This window comes from Rhynchophorus ferrugineus, unplaced genomic scaffold (assembly GCF_030347505.1).
Source record: "Rhynchophorus ferrugineus isolate W39M unplaced genomic scaffold, kcgeb_rfMv2 rfM10, whole genome shotgun sequence".
Lineage (NCBI taxonomy): Eukaryota > Metazoa > Arthropoda > Insecta > Coleoptera > Curculionidae > Rhynchophorus > Rhynchophorus ferrugineus.
The window spans coordinates 26605277-26626525 of record NW_027472589.1 but is presented as its reverse complement, the minus strand read 5'-3'; the positions used below and the strand labels follow the sequence as shown (position 1 = coordinate 26626525).

Genomic DNA, 21249 nt, shown 5'->3' with positions numbered 1-21249 from the left:
AAGCGCCTCTTATAGCAGAAGATGACTTGGGATTTCTGAAATTTGACTTGATACGTCCTGTTTACGCACTACTACTCTCGAAGAAGAGAAGTAGATATTATCATCAGCGTATAATGCTGTTTCGACTTTGGCGTTTTGTTCCAATATCTGATTAAGGAAAATATAAGGCGCGGGTGTTAGAGGCTCCTGAATCAATAGGCTTCCGGCTAGAAAGATTATCGTTATTTTTTTTACCTGGAACGACCGTCTTGACAAGAAAGACTTGATAAGTGCCGTTCGATCTTCGGGTAAACCTAATCAGACGCATTTTGCCACTAAGTCTTTATGCCAGGCCTTGTCAAAGGCTTTGGTTAAGTCCAAATGTATCGCTCCAAGTATTTCACGTTGATTAAAAGCGCGTTTAATTAAACTATTAACGCACCAACCCAGGCCATCCCAAAATCAGGCCAAACAAGATTCTGGAGGAGATGAGGTATCCTTTCCACTCCTTTGCATCCTTACAGAAGCGGTAACATAAGCCGGAGTCACTGTTCCAAGCGCTCAGGTCATAGTGCTCTGAGACGGGTACCATATATTCAAAATCGAATACCTGCTGGACCAGAGTTAATAGTTGCCCCCCAAAGGTGCACCAGCCAGCGGACACAATGCTTCAACTGCCAGCTATACTGACTCTCCTCCAGGAACTGCCGAGACACACCACAGTGCATGAAATGCTCCTGTAACCATGTGTCCAGATCCTGCATAAAGGACAGAAGAACGCCAACCAAGTATATTAATTGCGAAAACCAGCACCCTGCCAACTTTATAGGATGTGAAAAACTACCACCGCCAAAGAGTCAAAAACCGGAACCTCAAAATATCCCTGCACCACCTCCCCAGACATCAGCGTGGGAAAATTAAGGAGGAAAAAACGAACTCGTCAGTTAGCTCCACCAGCAACGACATCGATTCGACAGAGACGCCGCGATCGAGTAAATCCGGAGAGATTTTGCTGCTCTTGCCAACAAAATATCCTGCCTCGTCAGTTAGTTTAATAGCCTATCAGGTAACAATTCCAACAGGTTGATTGCCAGGGTGGCCACAGTGATTACCGCGTGTTTTACCCCAGATAGAGTAAGGCCCATCGAGCAATCAGTAACATTCCAACCGAAACACTATATGCACAGTCACAACGTTTGAGCACAAAATTAGAAAACTTCTGAAAGACTCGCTATTGTAATTCAAACAAGAACCAAAGCTACTGGAAAAAGTTAGAGAAAATTAACAAAATAATACTGTTTAACCGTTACCAATATTGCTTAATAAAACCCTAGTCAAGAAAAAAGAAACAATTTCTGAATATAAAAATTAAAGTATGTCTTTGTAAATAAAAATTGTCCATCTTAATTTTGCGTTGCGGCGAAATGCCCAAACCTTAATTATACCTCTTGACGGATGCCCGATTCCTCAAACAGAATCAACTAAATACCTCGGCATGCATATCTCGATGGTGGATTAAATTGCAAATATCATGTCAGACAAAAAACAAAACAGATAAGACACAAAGTCCTAAATTGACTAAAATTTAAAAAATTGGGTATCAGTCAATCATAAATGGACCTATGGGGTTGCACTAAGACAACAAACCAACTACTAATATAGCACAGCCAAAACACAGTTCTACGATTACTTACCAATTGTTATCGCTACGTAAACTATAAGATATAATTAATTAAAAATGATTATTGCCAATGAAGATTTAATTGTCATTAAAAATAATCGTGGTCATGGTAGATTACTAAGCATGGATAAATATAAACTATAGTGAAAATGGCATAAATATCACTCAGTATTAAAACGACCACATCGACAACCACCCTTCCATCGTCATGTAGAGCTCGCGCGACTTCAACCGCCCCCCTGTACCGCTCACCCCTCCTCGCCATCCGTACACACCTGTAGGGCGGGCATGAAAAATTCAGAGCGGCAACTTACATATATGAAATATCCATATCGTCCTGGCTACCGGTGGTGGCGGGCCTCGGAAGACGAGGCCGCCGGGCGGGGGGCGGCGGCGGCGGCACCAGACAGGGACGGCTCCAGGAGGCGACGTCGGCGGCGGAGGTGGCGCGCGCCGCGATGCCTTCTGACCGATCGCGCGACGGCGGTAGGGCAACGTCGCGGGCCAGTTCGTCTCGCGTCACGCTGCGGGCAGAATGTCAACGGCTGCAGGTCGCAGGCGGCCAGGAACACGCCGATCGCATCACGGATGTTGAAGTTTTCGGTCGCTCGTTAGCCGACGACGACGACTTGTTTGTTTGGTTTGGTTTGGTTCTGTTTCGTTTTGCGGGTACCGAACCTGGGATTTTTATGCTTGGCCCCACACCCCCATAAACGGGACGCAGTGTTATTATTTTGTTGATGATGATGACGAAGTTGCCCTACGTGGATTTTATGGTTTAGATTGTTATGCAGTTTGTTGAGGTATTTAGTGTCTATATTTCATATACATAAGGGCAATATATCGGTGGCTACTACTGAGATCACTGATATTTAGTTTTAGATTATTTTAACTTGAATCAAAAGCTTTAAAGAATCGATACTGTATTAACGAATTATTTTCGTTAATTACCAGCACAATATATTACCATAATAACATTATTATCTGCATAACAGAAAACGTGTTTATTCTTAATTTGCAGAAGACATTGATTAACAACATTTATGTTTTGTTATTAGTATAGTTCTTATTATTTAATTAGAATTTTACTCAAATTAATTATGTTAGTATATACTCAAATGGGCAATATTATAAATATATATTAATAACATTATCTGCATAACAGAAAATGTGCTTATTTTTAATTTACAGAAGACAATTAATTGGGAATAATTATGTTATACTATTCATCTAGTTCATCCGGTGGTTACTACTTAGATTAGTGACATTTATTTTCAAGTTATTTTTTAAACTTAAGCAAAATACTTAAAAGAATCCATGAAGTATTAATAGTTATTGTAATAATTAGTCTATATGATATGTTGACTATAATAGCATTATCTATCATATCAGAATAATAGAAAACGTACTTATCCTTAATTTAAAGAAGACATTGGTTGATAATAATTATGGTATGCTTATAATTTAATTTCTATTATTTAATTTAAATTTTACAAAATAAACTATGACATAGGTCACTACGGGAATCAATAAAATATCAATGAAATAATCAATTACCAATATAATAACAGAAGACGTACTTATCCGTAATTTACAGAATATATTGATTAACACCAATTATGTTAAGTGAGTTTCTATTATTTAACTTAAATTTTACAGAAAAATATAATGACATAGGTCACTGACATATTTTAGTTTTTAGTGATTTAATTTCAATCAAAAGACTTACAGGAATCAATAAAATATTAATGACATAATTAATTACCAATATAATATAATTATCCGTAATATAATTATCTACGTAAGAGAAAACGTACTTATCCTTAGTATTCAAAATACTTTGATTAACAACAATTATGTTATTAATTTAGTTTCCATCATTTAATTTAAATTTTATTGAAAAAATGTATTACTATTAATTAGGATGATAAGTTTGCTAAAACCGATGGCTCTTACATAGATTACTGATGTTTATTTTCAAGTTGTTTAACTTGATCCAAGAACTTAAATATATTAATAAGATATTCATGAAATTTTTCATGAATTACCATTTGATATGAACATAATAACGTTATCTACAAAATGATTTACATAAAACATCGGTTCCTAGTAGTTTTGTTATATTATTAATTTAGTTTCTATTATTTAATTTAAGTAATACCTAAAAAAACCAATGTCAATAATTACAATATACTCCTCTAACGGACAATATCTTTGTAATTGATGATAATGATGATGGTAAGGTGGTGTAAATAGGTGATTGTTATACAGATAACTGAGTTTTTAGTTTTTTAACTTCCATCACATCTTTGGAAAAATAAGCATTAAAGAATTATTTCATTAATTATCTAACATTTGATATTCATAATATTCATTTATATCAATTCATTTATATCAAAACATATATAAATATTATATATAATCATATTTCTATCAAACATACTTATTTTACAGTATTATTACAAATTATCGTGTCCCTTGTGGTTCGTTTATTTCTGCTTTGTTTTGAGGGTACCGAACTTAATTATTCCCTACCTTCTCCTCCAAGCACTAGCACTCCCCAAGGGCAATGTTATTGTTCTAGATCATGATTATGATGATGATGAGAATACACAGAGTGATCTTATTTCTATTTAGTAATTTAATTTGTACTAAAAGACTTTCTTTTATCAATAGTTAAAAATTTATATTTTTATACAATTATATCAAAATTGATTAATGATTAATATGATTATTTGAATATATATATATATATATATATATATATATATATATATATATATATATATATATATATATATATATATATTATTATTATTATTATTATTATTATTAATTATAATATTAATTGTAATTAATTTAATTAATTAATTAAGTTATATTAAACATCAATATAAAACGATTACGTTATTGGTTTGTTATTGGTACCATTCTGACTTATTCAAGAATAATGTTGAACATAACATTATTTTGGCAATATTGTATTATGATGTTAATTATATTGTATAGTATGTCTATTAATTCATTTATACGATATTCTTGAAGACTGCTGAATTAATTTACTTCCTAGCTTCTGTCCCTACTAAGAGCTATTTAACTGTATATTTATATCATGACAATGATGATGTTTTTTTATGGTGATGATAGATAAGTGGCGTATAACTTCTATTTATTTTATTAAATAAGATTAAAAAATTCATTTTAATTATATTAGTGACATTTTGTTACTCAAAAGCTTATATATTTTTGACGTATTTAAATTATACAATTTCTAATTCACTATGTTAACTATAATATCATTATCTTATTTAACAGTGGACGTACATTTCCCTAGTTTAGAGAAGGCATTGATAACAATTATGTTATGTTATTAATTACAAATTATTATGTCCCTTATGGTTCGTTTAGTTTTGCTTTGTTTTGGGGGTATCGAACTTAATTATTCCCTACCTTCTCTCCAAGCACCAGAACTCCCCAAGGGCAGTGTTATCGTTGTTGATAACGGTTATTATGATGATTAAATGTTGCATAAAGGGAATACATTATTGTTACATTCTTATGAAGATCAATCATAATCTTTTTTTTTTGTTTACATTTTACAAGACGGATATCATTAAGTCAATCAGCTGTTGAAAATCAAACGGAGCTAAATCCGACGAATAATATTAATTCCTCCTGTACAATCTTAACTCATTGATTTTCTGTTGTGGGGATGTTCTACGAAAAGTAATATAAATAAAATAAAAAAATCAGATACCGTCTGTTCGCAAAGAATCGCAGAGAGGCATGAGTTAAGACTGCACTGGTATTAATACTGATGTATTACTACTCTTAAATAACACTCGAAGAGGATACAGACTCAAAAGGATCAACCCGCTTGATTCTATTTTTTTAGAGGCTAAGTAACCGATTGGTTATTCTAAAGAAATAACTGGTCTAACTTCCTGTAGAGTCTAATTCTAGGTTAACAGACGACGACTGTTGAGAATGTATTAATAAATAAAATAAAGACCAAAAACCACCTTTCTAATGATTGATCGATACGTAAAGGATATTGCCGATGTTACATTTTAAATAAAATATGTAAAATATAAATATTGCTAAAGCCGCTTCGCCTTTGCGTTCATGATAATAAAACATGAGTTCATTCTAGTGTAAATAATACGGTAATGTGACCAATAGCAAATAAAATATGTATTCTTTTACTTGTTGATTGTTTATCAAACTGTATGAGATTTATTTTAACTTTCAATGTAATGAATATATTAAATATTTTGATGTTTTCAGAGATTTGCACTCATATATGGAAGTTTTTAAAGAATGTTCGTGGTTTTCTATAGACAAGTGTGTAAAATTCGACAAATAACAGTCAATCCAATTACCAATCTCCGGTTTACCTTAACCAGTAGGTCAACTGGATAGTAATTAGTAAAAATAGGCATTTGAATATCGCGAAATAGGTCTCATATGCTGCTCTACCTCCCTTAATGTTTGTACAGGGTCTTTCAAATCAGCGATCACACCATTTTTGTCAGTTAAAGTCATTATTAATTTTTTTATTTATTTCATTCAATATTTTTGTCCTTCTATAGACATCTTCACCAAAAAAAACCCTCATATATTTGTATATAGACGTGACAGGTTATTTCCAGAACAATTAAAGTTCTGTTCAGACTATTTGTCACTTATCGGAACCAGTAATAGTCGAAGGGAAATGATTGCCTGATGAATACAGATGACATAAGAATTCTCATTTAAACGTTTCCGTGCATGTGAGCTTTATCACGTCACAAAATTACTTTATGTTGTTTCTTATTATATAATGACGATTTTTCATTTATTAGGAACTTGCAATCATTTTAATAATGTTTTCACTTTATAAAAAAATTGCACATTGTAAATTGTAACATTGCGAAACGATCAGCAAAAAATAAAGGGCTCTGATGAGTACACTAGTAAGTCACAGCTACATATCTTTTATAACTTTTACAACATTTAGCCTTGCTACTTTTTAGACTTCGTTATTCGCTATTGGTGGTCTTCTTGCAATATATACATATATATACAACTAAAAGAAAAAATTCAAACGCTCGAAAAATGGCTTATTTCACATTTTGAAACGATATCTTGAGTAACTTTATAAATCCATTTGATTTCAAGTTCATCGTGCAGTTCTTCGCTAGTAACGCAACAATAAGCATTGGTAATTAATTGAAGAGGTTTATTTTGGCAGCCTTGGATTACTCGTCAATTTGATGTTATAACGCACCATCATATTTGCACCCTACAAGCCCATATAATCCAAATTGGGACTATCCGTTCGACATTCAGACTAACCAGTACAGTTCTTTGATTCTAAGTTTGATCTACTTTATTTTTTTCTCAAACAAGCTTTGTATCTTTACTAACCTTTTATCATTGTTATTTGTCTTATCTCCTTCTCATATGTTTATTATTAGGATTCGAAAAACCAAGATCCAATAAATCCATAATACTATTTGACATTTTGTATTACAAATAAAATATTTTATCTCTATATAGAGATATCTTTAGTAGGTTGAGTATTACGGCTACATATTTATGACAAGTTTTAATATTTTTAGTATATGGATAGTTCTCATTGACTAACTTACTACTTTTTACTAAGTCACATAAAAAATGTCTTCCTTGTCAGGGATATGATGTTAAAACGATTCAAAATGAACTCTATCAACTGCTAAGCTGTCTAAAGAAGACTGTTCTTTGAGTGTTAGAGCTTTGTATAACATAATTTTTTCGCGTTTCATGGTTAGCGTTTATATTCACTGAGTAACTCACTAATATTACATGAAACACTGTTATTTTATGTAGATACTTGTCAAAACAATCGAATTTAACGGTTCTTTGACTTGATACTTCGCATTTTCATCAATACATATCGCTGTTCAAAGTACACCCAGATACTTCATAAAATATATTAAAGTTCTGTGACTTTAAATCATGTATCTAATGTAGATAGTTTATACTTATTAGATCAGCAAAGAGATATTTTTAGTTAAAGGCGAACTATTTATTCTCTCTGACGAGAACCGAACGTATTTCAACTACAGTATAAAACAACTTTACAAAACAGTACTGTATGCTGGATGGTATAATGACACTGATAATAGTTAGGTTATTGCTTTTTGATTGTGCACTATCAGTTATTTATGTACTTGGTGTTCTAACTCTATCTTAATGTCAAAATAATTTACTTATTTATTTGAATTATTTATTTGGTATCATTATTATTTCTTACGTTTTTATATATTTTTATTCATGAAGCACGTAGCAAGTTTTATTAACAATATACGTTCAATATATTATTAATTAAGTAAAAATATTTCTAGTAATGTTTATTCTCCTATTTCATTTACTTACTCGTTCTTAAAAAGCATATGTTTTTGTTTATATTTACACTTCTAATAGTTTTCAATTAATTTGTAATCAATATGTTAAACCAAAAACTAGATTACTAATACAAAATCTCCAAAGTTTCTGTTTGAACTTTGTAACTTGCGGAAAAACTGAATATTCTTCTTCAATATTGTATATGTTGACGAACTTTATATTTCTACGTGCAAATTATGTTTGGCTGATATATGGTATCGATATAAAGCTTTGGAGTATCGACGAGATTCTCCAGTATTTTAATGCTGCACTTGTCCAGATTTATAGCCTTATAAATTATTGATTCGTTTCTATATCTAACATAAGTTTTTATATAGAATATTCTAAACAGATTTATTGCGCGTGCTAAAAAATAAATTTGGTATTTATTTCGGTGGGTGGGTGGTTTTAGCATGTTAATACATATTTAGCGACATAAGTTTTCATTTTTGATTCAAAATGTTAGTACTAATAGTAAATTTCACTAGTAAATGAAATCAAGTTTAAATAGATTCCCATTTAATGTCTTGGCCAATGGAAATATTGCAAAAAACAATTTGTGTCACATATGTACTTCATATATTTTTTCCTTGTAGAACAGAATTCCTATTATTTTTTATGACAGTGACTTATCGTAGTAATGACAACTACAAAAGGATTAAAAAGGGTTACATTGTCAGTAAATCTATCTAGTAATGTATTTCTATTTTGTGCATTTTCTTTTCTTATTATTAACTGAAATTTTACGATGAATCAAGAGTCCTTCTGACCATTTTCCATTATACCATTTTTCTGCTGAAACACCTGTCACCATCTGGTATAGCTCTAAGATTTTTACTTGCTCAAAGAATTGGGCTTGACTAGGACTCAATTTTCTAATAAATGATTTTATTTCGAATCACGGGCGTTGTAAAGTGCATGCTTTTATTTCCTTCAAATCAACCTCTTAACGTTCTTGAAAATATTTATTCTATTTATATACGTTATGTAATACGACCCAGACTATCCGGTCATCTGTTTTAAAACTACCTAAATCGTGAACGAGTGAGACGTGTTGATCTGTTTTCTAATAGATTAGAACCCTCAGTGTCACTTTATATTGTCGTCCAACCAGTCGCCTCTTTTTTCTGTAAAATAATACAGTTTTTAAAGCAACATAATAGTTTTTTTTTGTTTAATGCTCTTTAACATTTAATAATCGGAAGAAATAACTGTCTTAAAGTGGTATCTGAAATTGTTACGTGTTATGGTTATATGATATTGCCCTTTGGGTATTATAAATTTACTAAAATACAGATATGAAGCACATATGATTTCAGCAAAACCCATATCAATTACCTTTGTTGGCAATAATATTTATCAGTGGATTTTGAAGACCAGCAAACATTTATACAGGCAAAGCAGTGTAGTTCATATTAGGTCTGATTTTATAATACAAAAAGATTTTGCATGTAGTTTTGCTGTAATGAAGTACAAACATTTGTGGGCTTCATCTAGAAAGAATGGTGTATATCTTGAGGCTTATCACGAATCCACCCATTTTTTAGCATCGTCATAAGAAGTGAAGTACGGCTCAGACCTCACACGACTCATATCTCGGAACAGGTAGTTATCAGAAGGTTCAAAGTCTGACAACACATTTTAAGGTTTCCCAGTATGTTTTCACCGATTTTGAGACATATGGTCAAATCATAACATTATTGTGTCTTAGCTCGCATTTCCGCTGTTTTTCATATAGGTCACGACTAATATGTCGGAACAAGTAATAATCTGAAGGAGCATGATCTGGAGAATACGGCGGGTGAAGTAGCACTTCTTTAATTTTTACAGGTGTGTTTTCATTAGTGTTGCAATATGTGGTGGGGCTTTGTTATACTGAATAACAACATTGTTCTGTCTTAGCTCGCATTTCAGCTGTTTTTCGTGTAGTGCTCTGCTCTAACGCATTTTCATTAACTGTTTCATCAAGTAATGCCTTCAAATCCTCTTCTTGAATTTTTTTTGTCTTTCCTCTTTGTTTTGCGTATAAAAATTACCACTTTTATAGCCTCGAAACCAGTATTCACATGTTAAAATTGATGGAACATGGTTTCCATAAGCTTCACAGAGCATTCGATAATTCAGAGTCGCTTCTTTGCACATATTGAAAAGTGAAGCTTGTCAGTTAGGCTTCATCATGAAGTTGATTACAAATCTACCCGTTGCGGTTTAATACACAGTAACACCACCTATTGTAAATTCTTTAAAATTAATTAATAAGCTCATAATATAAACTAAATATTTACAAAATCACACCAATTTTTTATAATATCCAGTGCCGTATTAGTCGCACTTTATGGGATGAATATAACTAAGCATAAAAAGTAATAGAAACTCCATTAAAAACCTGAAAAAAATGTGCCTTGTTATAACGATTGTGATATATCGCTGCTAACTATATACTTGTATGAAATATTGACATACTCAATATTAACACTGTTGAAAGAACAAAAGCATAAAACATGATTCATTCATAATAAATAACTGATTATATGATGTAGCATTAAAGAAATTTATATTTATTAGTTATGTCTAAGGAAAGTCCATGACACACAGTTGATAATTATTCGCTATTTACATAAATGATTCAGATAATGTTTTAAGTATTTTATGTAAGTCGGTAAATAACAACGACTGGTGGCCTTCATGCAATGTTATGTTGACGTACAGCAAACGAAATCTTCGACAATAAAGCAGCAGCATTCATTAAACTTTATTAAGAAGTCGTTGTATCCAATTAGTCTATTTTTAGTTAGTCGAGTGGTCTATCTGGTTTTGGTTTTAGAAATTAATCATGTGTCTCATTAAAATATCTAAATTATTTTTTAACTAACGATGACGACGATATATATAACAGGTCGATTGAAAAGTCCCCGGCCTACCATAGTAAAACATATTTTTTTGGCCAAATTTGTGTTTTATGTGTTTTTTGTGTGTTTTTTTTGTGTTTTGGTAAATTTTTTTTATTCAACATAATTGCCTTCAAGGGTGATACTCTGATTATAGCGACCCTCCAACTTTTCGATACTATTTTTGGCCTCAGTTTCGGCGATCATCTCTTCATTCGACGAAAATTTCTTCCCAGCGAGCATTCTTTTGAGATCTGAGAACAGGTAATAGTCGCTGGGGGCCAGATCTGGAGAATATCCAATCCAATGTAGGAAGCGGTCAATCCGGATCGTAGGCTTCTTCTGGGGCGCCTAAAGATAAAACCAATTGTTTATAGCAAAAACGCAGACGATAGTTCATCAGAGTATACCACATTCTTCCAATCATCAAGTCCAGGTTTTGTGAGCCTTACATCATTTCCTTCATAATGAAGCGTTAGCAACGTTGCTTTATGGAGCTCTCGTCCTACTGGTTTTGCTGAAACAATATTACTCTACATTAGGTGAGTTTGGAGTTCTACTATTACTGTCATTAGTTTACTGAGTCAAAAGTTATAACTCCTTAGAAATTGATATACAATGAGATCGTTTTTATCATATTTCTCTTTTTTATTTCGGAATTGCGTCGAATGTGGTACACACTCGTCGAAAAGTGATTAATATATTGGGTGATTGAGAATTAACTCTGACCAGTCAATGTTTGAAATAGTATATAAAACTCTAAGAGATTAGCTAGGAAACCTTATTGCCTAAAAGAACATTTTTAAAGGTTTTATAAAAGGTTTATTAAAATGTCTTGGCGCAGTTTTACATCCAGAAAGTGCGTTTTACAATGATTACCGTTTTACTAAAATGGTGGTAAAAAGTCATCGATCGAGACCGCATCGATATCGAGACATATATGATTGATTAGTGCATTTATATGAATAATTTCGTTGTAAATAACGTAAAAAAATAACCAACTTTTTTCCTTCCCCAATGAAAGTAAAAGTCCCCAATGCAATTTGAATATGAACCAAAAAACATCCCAATTTATTGTGCTATAGATAGGTCTTTTTACTTTCTATGTCGGCACAAAAGTTTTCTTTCTTATGACATTGAAATTTTATAGCAAGTGAAATAATATAGTTCTTCGAACTAATGTATAGAACAAAGAAGTGAAAAAAAGAATGCTGAACAGCTGGTTATGAAATCCAATGTTTTGATACTTAAAAACTAGAAAAAAGCTGGTGATAAACGAGTTTGATGCGAGGAGTCGCAGTAGGAGTTGAAAACAACTATTAGAAAGTCGTATTTCCTTTATTAAAAATTATTTAGTATACAAAATACATAGCGAAATGTATATATATATATATATATATATATATATATATATATATATATATATATATTCTGGCCTAAAAACCAGGCGGTGGAATGCATGACGCATACCTGGTCGCGGAGACTTGCCCTGGAGTGACAAGTTGGACTGGGTTATGTGGGACTGCCTCTGGGCTTACCAATACACTAAACCGAAACCGCCTCACAGTTGACCTCTGTGGATCGCGACTGATATTGCATTAAATTTGGGGATATGGCACCCGCTGATCGGGCAGCCGTTATTGGGGGCAAAAATTATGACTGTAGCGATGGATGAGGTCTCTTTAGCCTGGAAAAGGAGGGGAGCTTGGCGGTGACGCGGTGCTAAGCTCCCAGCACGTCGACCAGCTCGCGAACAAGCGCGTTTTCAGAAGAACTTGAGCTGTGGAATGAGTGAGACATGAAGTGCTTGATTTCTGGAGTGTCAGTTTCCCTATGAATTTGATTATTTCTGACAAACCATGGAGCGTTTAATATTCTTCTGAGGAGTTTATTTCGGAAAACTTGAAGCCGTTTGACCTGGTTGGGTGTAACAAACTTGAAGTAGACATTAGATCCGTAGAAGAGTACGGACCCAATTAACATCTTGTAAAATAAGGATTTGATGAAGATGGGAATTTGATGGAGCTAGAAGGGCAGATTAGAGAAGATAGCAGGTTTGCTATCCCCGAACCTTTTTGGATTGCTTTCTAGATTTGGGAATGCCAACCGAACCGCCGGTCGAAGTGAAGACCTAGGTACGTGACGTTATCCAGCCATGGAAGTATTGCGGTGTCGATCTTAAGTTGCGAGACGCGCAGTGCGTAACGCTTCTTATGGAAAATAATATATTAAATCATAGAAAGCCTGATATGTTTTTAACTTTGGTGACTTTTTTTTACGTGACTAGATCGATCGTCACATTTTCAAATTTATTTTCGTTGAATTTGAGGGTGTGTTTTAAGTAACCAGCAAATGCTTCTTTTTTATTGATTGTTGTTTTCTGCTGAATTTTTACTTATATGTGCACTGTGTAAACATGGCCATTTTAGGTTCCCATAGACTTTCCACAGCGAATATATGTTTCCTTATCATGTGTTAGATCTCACAGATAGTTGATTTTGGATGTGTTTTTAACATCCTCTTTTCAGCCTTTCTCTGATATATTTTAATTCAATTTTTACCGGTGATCTATTTTGCTGCTATATTTTCGTAGCTTTTGTTTCTCAGTCACCATGTCCTTAATTTCATTAACGTAATTAATACCTTTAATTGCGAGAAGAAAGATAATCTTTTAATTTTTTACTTGCTTAATTTATAAAATATGTTGTTTTTCTTAGATCGGACTAATGGGTTATCTCTTTTAGTCTCATTGAACGAAGAAACGTATTAGATAATCTGAAAAATAACTTTAATTAATTTCCGAGTAATGTTTTATGATATTTAAAGTGGTGTGAACGGAAGCGTTAATTTTAAACAATTTTTCGCACAATCGATCTGTATGCATCGCGGGAAAAAACCCTAATGGAATCTAAAATAAATAACGGATTAATTAGGGCCGAAATTTATCAATTTATAGTGTCAGTACGTAAAACAATCATAGGAATGTAAATGGAAATGTTTTTGTTGATGAAAATTTTCTCATTAGCATTTAATTGGTAGTTTCGGCGTCCCCGTCGAAAGAAAAAATGTTCGACGCCCGGTCCGAACGCACATGCGAAACGGTCGACAAATTAAACCGTACACGCCCGTTAATTAAAAACTAATTCGCGAAAATATTATATTACATCTGTTTGAGTTTGAATTATTCAAGTGGCAAAAACAAAAAATGATCGTGTAATCGAAATGAGCTGCGTGGTATTTAATTTTAGCGGATCCTCAACAACGTAGTAACTCTGGCTCATTTATGGGAATAAAACGAATTTTTGTTAGGTGCTTGTATGTATTATTTCTTCGTTCTGGCATATATCATATTCTCCATTTCAGAAATATACTGTGTTGAAAAAACGATGTTGGTTTGCTAACGATCTAATTATTATCGGTGCTTTTTCGAATTTCTTCAGCATTTTAAAACCGTGTGCCAACCTAACAATTCTGCATTGATCTGAATAATCAGAAAATATCTATCTTCAATCCTGTTTGGTGTTCTAAAGTTTCCAGTAGAGCTGTAATGTCTCCTTCATAACTCTTGTAATTAAGATGTTTAAACGTCTCGAACTAGCATTTTAAGTCAGTTCGTGTTATAACAATTTTCCATTCTTTTAAGTCTTTCTTATTTCAGATAAACGCCTAGAAACAGTGAATTCATCAATTGCTACAACTGTCTAAAATTTATTTAAGAATTTGAGCAAGGTTTTTGTCCAATAAGTCTTGGATATTGCCTTCGGACTTTTTTGGTCCTCCGGGGCGTTCTTTGTTTTTTTTTTGTTTTATTAATTAACTTTTTTATAATTTATAATTGTTAAGTCTATCCTAACTTGTTCTAGATACTATTCTAACTTATTCTAAAGATTATTAAATCTCACTCTATGTGTCTATTAATCAGTTCGTATGGTAGTTTGCGTTTGAGTCTACGCACTTCAGTATCGTCGCGCACATTTAACTCTTTGGCGAGTGCATTGGGATGCACTAATAGTCTTTCAGAGTACTTCGCACTAGCACTTCGACCCACACTCGTAATAGTTTCTAAGGGGATATCGCGTTGAATCAGTTTGTTGGAAACGTAATATGGAGCATCGACGATGACTCGCAACACTTTATTCTGGAACCTTTGGAGGATATCTATGTTAAATTTGCTAGTAGTACCAGTTCAATACCATAGGTTCAAATGGGCCTAACTATTGATTTATGCAGCAAAACCTTGTTATCTAATGATAATTTAGATTTACGTCCTATCAGCCAATACATTTGGTTTAGTTTAAGCCCAAGCTGTTGTTTTTTCCATGTCAAACGTCCATCAAGATGCATTCCCAGATATTTAATGTTGTCTACTTGCGGAGTTCATGATTAATCAGTTTTACAGTAGGACATTTGTTCTGTGACGCTATGTTTTCAACCACAATTCGACTTTGTTAAGATGAAGTTGGAGGTTTCCTGTGACTGATATTGGATCTCCGTGTGATGATAAAACCGCTGTATCATCAGCATATGTTGCAACAGTAGTCTTGAAATAAAAATGTCTGTGTGTGAGGTATGATTTCAGTATGAGCAGTTGAAAGCGCGTATGGGGCAAAAGCTTTCTCAATTTAACATGCAGTCCTTTGTGATCGATATCAAATTTAGTACTATCAAATCGTTGATACCACAAACCTAGAATTGATATATGACAGAACAAAATCACTACAAGTTTATAAAAGTTTTTGATACGCTTTCATAGCTACTTTCTTCAAGTTAAAACACAAAAATATTGTAGATCGAACATGCAATTTCGAGTTTTCCCTTACTAGCCTGTATATACACTGAATAACTCAATAATACTAAATATAAAACTATTATTTTAGGTAGAGAAATGTCAAAGTCATCAATTTTAATACATTACTACCACCACGTACAAAGGCACCACTTTAATCAAAGTAGAAGCCCAAAACTTATTCTAACATTATATGGGAAACACAAATTAAATTTGTCTGTTTGTTGGTCGAGAATTCGTTTATTTCAGAACAAAAGAATCAAGGATTGTCTTGCTACTACTTCTGTCACCTCTTAGGAAATTCTCAATATAAATTAGGATCAAGTTTTTTTTAATGTTACCTGCGTCATACCAAAATCGAGCTGCATCCGTTGCATGGGCCAGTAGATACAGAAATTAATGTATGCAGATATGGCGAGTGCATAAAACGTGAACTGTTCTAAATATTTTAAGTACCTCTTTTTGAAACCTAGGATTGTTAATAACTCGAGTGGTGAGAACCATGGTTCAGAGCCCACTTTTAGCAGTGCCTCCCGTTGAAATTAACCTTAGTTGGTAGAATGGGAACACTATAATGTAACAAAAAAAATTACATTATGTGAAAGTACTTAATATTTGTTTCTCAATTTTTTGAGTCAGCGTTCTAAGATACAAACATTTTACCAGTGATTTTTTGTAAATGTTGAAAATATGAATGCTAGAATGAACCAACCTTTTTGGAATACTGTTGCCTATACCTTTAGAAATTATTTGAACTGATAGAGCACACGAGATTTAGTTTGGAACCCAAGATGATTTTTCTACATTTTTATCTAATAATATCTATATTAGATATGCTTAGTACAATATTAATTATAAATTAATTTATTACTACATTTCATTTGTATTTGAGTTAATTTATAAGCAAGACGAGTGCGGGATAAATACACCAATATGTATTCCTCAGTTATAAAATTATAATAACTTAAGCTATAGTTTACACTAAAAGTATCCACTTTATATAAGTTCGTTCGGTTCGGTTCGCTTCAATCCTCTGATATCCTGCGCGTTGTCCAGTAGTTGTATTGCTTCTATTGTAGTATAATTTAGCAATCTTCTTTCGTGTTTTAAGGCAAAATCTTGGATAACTACGCCAATACATTTTATTTCCAGGTCATCGTGCAGTTCTTCGTTGGTTACGTAGGGATAGGCATTGGTAATCAATTGAAGAACCTTGTTTTGACAGCGTTGGATGACTAGTTGATTTGAATTTTTAGTGCAGCCCTATATTTGCACATCACAGATCCAAATCGGCTTTATGGTTGTCTGATAAATCAATCTCTTTGATTTTAGGTCAAGTTGAGTGTATCTTCCAACTAACCAACTAACCTTTTTGTCTAACATGATGTTTCTAATTTAATCTACCGTCAAGATGGATGCCGAAATATTTAGCTGATTCCACTTGAGATCTATAAACATTTACATGTTCAAATATTTTGGAGCTCTGTAGAAAATATATCAGATTGAAACTGCGTTTATTGAGTAAAACTAAGCAACTTTTCGCAATCCTTACAAATTGCATCTATAATACTGGAGCCCTCCTAGTCAAGTTAGCTTATTTAATCAAGGACCTTACTATTTCGAGGTCAGGAGTAAATATGCCGCTACTAAAACAACTAATTAATTAAAACTATTTTTCATAAATCATCCGAAGTTATAACTATTGACAGGTATAATTTCACTAGGTTAATGATGAGGTTAATTATATTGGGTCCAGGTACGGTAGAGTGCCTATAAGATCTCATCATATATTAGAAAATAACGTTGAGATATACTTTAAATTGATTTTCTTATCTCAGCCTATCTGAAAAGTTGTATTCTCTAGAATTATCAATAAGGTATGCTATAATAGCCCACTCTTTATATTAGAATTCTGCAAACATGCTTTCTAGTGTACATTACTTTACATCATATCTGCTTTATCTGATGAAAAACTTTTCTATTTTTTATATAGTTTTTATTATCTATATAAAATAGATTTTCCATCCATTCTTTCAAACTTTCAAACAGCTACCTGAATATAGTGTGTAACATTTTGTCTTTATTTTGGGTTACTTGCAGCCCAATATCTGCAATTTTACTCGTTTGAATAATCTTATGTATTCTTTATATATTAAATTACTAAAATATAAATATTAGGTACTTATTTTTGGTATTTCCTTTTCCTATTTCCTGTAAAGTTTCTTCATAGTTCGTTCTCCGATGTGATGCATTTTGTTATTCTTTATGAAGAAACCAACAGTAGTCACCCATCATCTTAATATTCCTTCGTCCCTGATGCCGTATCTCTTAATAAAACCATTACTCTTGTTCTTCACACACATCGTATAACTATTCAAAAATATGGTTTGCAAAAAGTGGACTTTAAATTACATTAGACAACCTAGAGTATTGAACTTGTCGTGTCAATATATACTATTTACGTACTTGACTGGATAAGTTTACGGTTACTATGATACATTACTTCTTTCATTTTAGCTTATTCAGGAATGTTTTTATTCAAATATTTAAAACACGTCACTTTGTAAATCCCCTTCGTTGACCAAGAAATATGAAGAAATTTTTCTAAATCTTCACGCAGCATCCAGTCGTGAAGTCATGAAAAGATAATAGGACAGTAGTGAGGAAACAACAAGAAAACTACAATAAGCAAATAATAATAATATAAATGAGTAGACTCAGACATGGAGAATAAAAGTCAGCAATAAACTACGACATATCAATATATATGAAATACAGTAACAACTATCCATGCAGTAACAACGCTGAGTACCTTGGGATGAAGCTTAAGGAAAGGAAGGAGGAAATTAATAGATTCCCAATAAAACCTGAGGAAATACTCAACTTTTGTGTTAACACCGAACTACTGTCACTCTTAACTGAACTAGAATGGAAACTCAAGAAAGCTAAAACGAAGGGCCTGATGGTTTAGGTTATCACTTTTAACGCATGCTTCAGTCGCAAAATCTTATATGACTACTAAAGCTTCACAATACGTTTGAGGGGGCTCAGGATTCTTTTCCACGTAATCCTGTACATGTAGATATTTTAAAATATGAACTATCCTACTAGGACGCCTACACTGCCTGTTCATTCACAATGTTTAATCACAAAAACTTCCAACTTATTCAAGGAACTTTAAGTAAAACCCACACGTGACCAATTTTAGTATGTGCGGATAGTACATAATTCAATGTATATTAAATTTGCGTGTCAACAAAGAAATAACGATTGGAACAGGAGCTTTACCCGCTTGTTCATCCTCTAACATGGAACAAAAAAAAACTGTTTGGCGTACAAACATCGAAGAATATCAATTTGTCCCTCGGCCTGTCACTCGCCGATGTCCATTTATCCAACAACCAGCCCTCCTCGATTGTTTATTAGAAAAATAGCAGTCGGCCCTGTTTGCTATAACCATGTCGCAACGTCAAGATATTTATCTTGAGAGTCATCGCTGACAATCATGCCGAATCGAAGAACGAAAAAAAAAGAAAAGAAAGTAAAAAGAGGCCATCATTAAAGCAAATAATTGCGGGGCGGCGATCGGCGAGGGTTTGCGGGGGGCGGGGGGTCGAGAGCTGTGGAAAAATATGCTTAATTTTATTGTAATATTGCGTGACCCTTGTGTACCGTTTTTTTTTTGTTTTCAGTTCGCCGCGGTATATGAATAATTTTTCTCTACGTAATCAATAAAATATTATATGTGAGTTTGCGCGATGTTCTAAATAGCTTCGCATTGTAAATAATCTATTGATTGTTTCGGGTTTCCAGCTTCGCTACCGGATATTTTTACTTGCTAATTAACTTCATGGGTTGTTACTTTTACATCGTGTGCTTTTTTTCATCGCTAAAATTAATATTTATTTCTATTTAATAATAATATTTATTAATTATTTATTTATTTTTACCTGTGTATTTAGCAATGTCTACACGCTCTATTATACTAGGTCGCTATGACAGTTGCTTCGGTTTTCCCATACGAATTGAAATTTGTTTTACATGAAGACTTTTTTTGTTTATACTGTAAAATATAATATTCAAGACATGTTACTTATTTAAGTTATCAGTTTTAGTAGCCACTGTCGTTTAAGCTTTTTCCTGATATACACACTGCGACAAAACTTTAGCACACGAAATATTTTTGTATTACAACAGTTAACAAAAATAAATGTTTAGCTTTTCGATTCTGGGACTAATGATGGTTAGTCGTGGCATTCGTATAAACATTACAAGGAACGGCTATTGTTCACTTATAGGTTCCGTGTGAAATCGGGATACCCGAACCACGCGACAAAACTATAGCACAGTTAGGTAAAAAAATTAATAAATTGATCAATGATAAGGCGCAGGAGAAATACTTTATCGCACCGACAGTAATGTGTATTCTATCTACGGAAGAAGCCACAGGCTCCTTGAGCTCCTTCTAAAAACTTATTTCCACACAATCCAAACGCCCTATATCCGAAGTCATTATTGAATAAAATTAAATCATTAAATCGCCAATCTGTTTTATTTATGTGGCTGCCTTCTAATAGGAGCATACTGACTACCTTGCAGAAAGGGCACAGGAATCATACAGCGAAAATATTACATGGCGCCACTTTTTTCCATGAGATATATTCTTTGGCAAATTGTAAATATTCTTTCCCATGTTATTCACATTGAGAATTTCTTATATTTATGTTTAGGCCAGCTGCAGAAGTGATTTCGTTTTGAAGCATCGCTAGTCTATCACTGTCCTTTATGACATGACATAATTGAGATTACTGATCTTATTTAAAGTTCATTTCCGTGAGACAAGATGAAAAATAAAACTGATATTTTAAACACCTAATATCTTGAAGTACGTATCTCATTTACAAAGCAAAAACAACATGTATTAATCTTTTGCTGATACTGCAGGTGTGCTACATACAGTATTGTGGCATCGTTCGGTTAGCACGATCTTATACACAACATATAAGTAAATATGTTAATAGAGATCTTTTTGCCATGTTTATATGAACATTTTAACTAACTGTCAATTGTTTTAGCCAATCCATGTGAGTCGTAAATCATCAGCAGTATGAATGTTACAGTCGAAATTAATCGGTTGTAACTAATTATTAACGATGAATGGGCGATGGCATAGAGTAATGGGTTGATAATATAATTAACTGAAGCTTCATGATGAGTAGTAGTATAATAAATTATATGGTATTTTTCTTTCTGGTTTACTACGATTAATATGAAACAATGCGTTAACAACTTTTTCGAAACTGCGATGCTTTTCCGTCAAATTCACAATGGGTTTTCAGTGGATCCCAAGTTCTTCTATTCTAGACCTCCGATTGGCTCTATGCTCGATGAAGGGACCGAAAATGTTCCTTAGGTCGATGAAATGCCCAGAAGAGTTAAGATCTCCTGATTGGTTAATATGTCACTTGGGAATTTCCGTCTTGATAAACAGGTATATTAAGTTAGTG

The 21249-nt window shown here is 33.0% G+C and overlaps 1 protein-coding gene across 2 annotated transcripts in view; it reads left to right on the top strand.

Annotated features, from left to right (window-relative positions):
* LOC143203938 (discoidin domain-containing receptor 2) overlaps positions 1–21249 on the top strand; it is a 403820-nt gene that overhangs the window by 117405 nt on the left and 265166 nt on the right. The window contains exon 1 of one of the 2 annotated variants that reach the window (XM_076416274.1): positions 2167–2463. The exons of the other annotated variant lie outside the window; for it this stretch is intronic. The gene's annotated coding sequence lies outside the window, so the exon portion shown is untranslated. Of the gene's footprint in view, positions 1–2166; positions 2464–21249 lie in introns of those variants that run through there. 2 annotated transcript variants of the gene reach the window in all.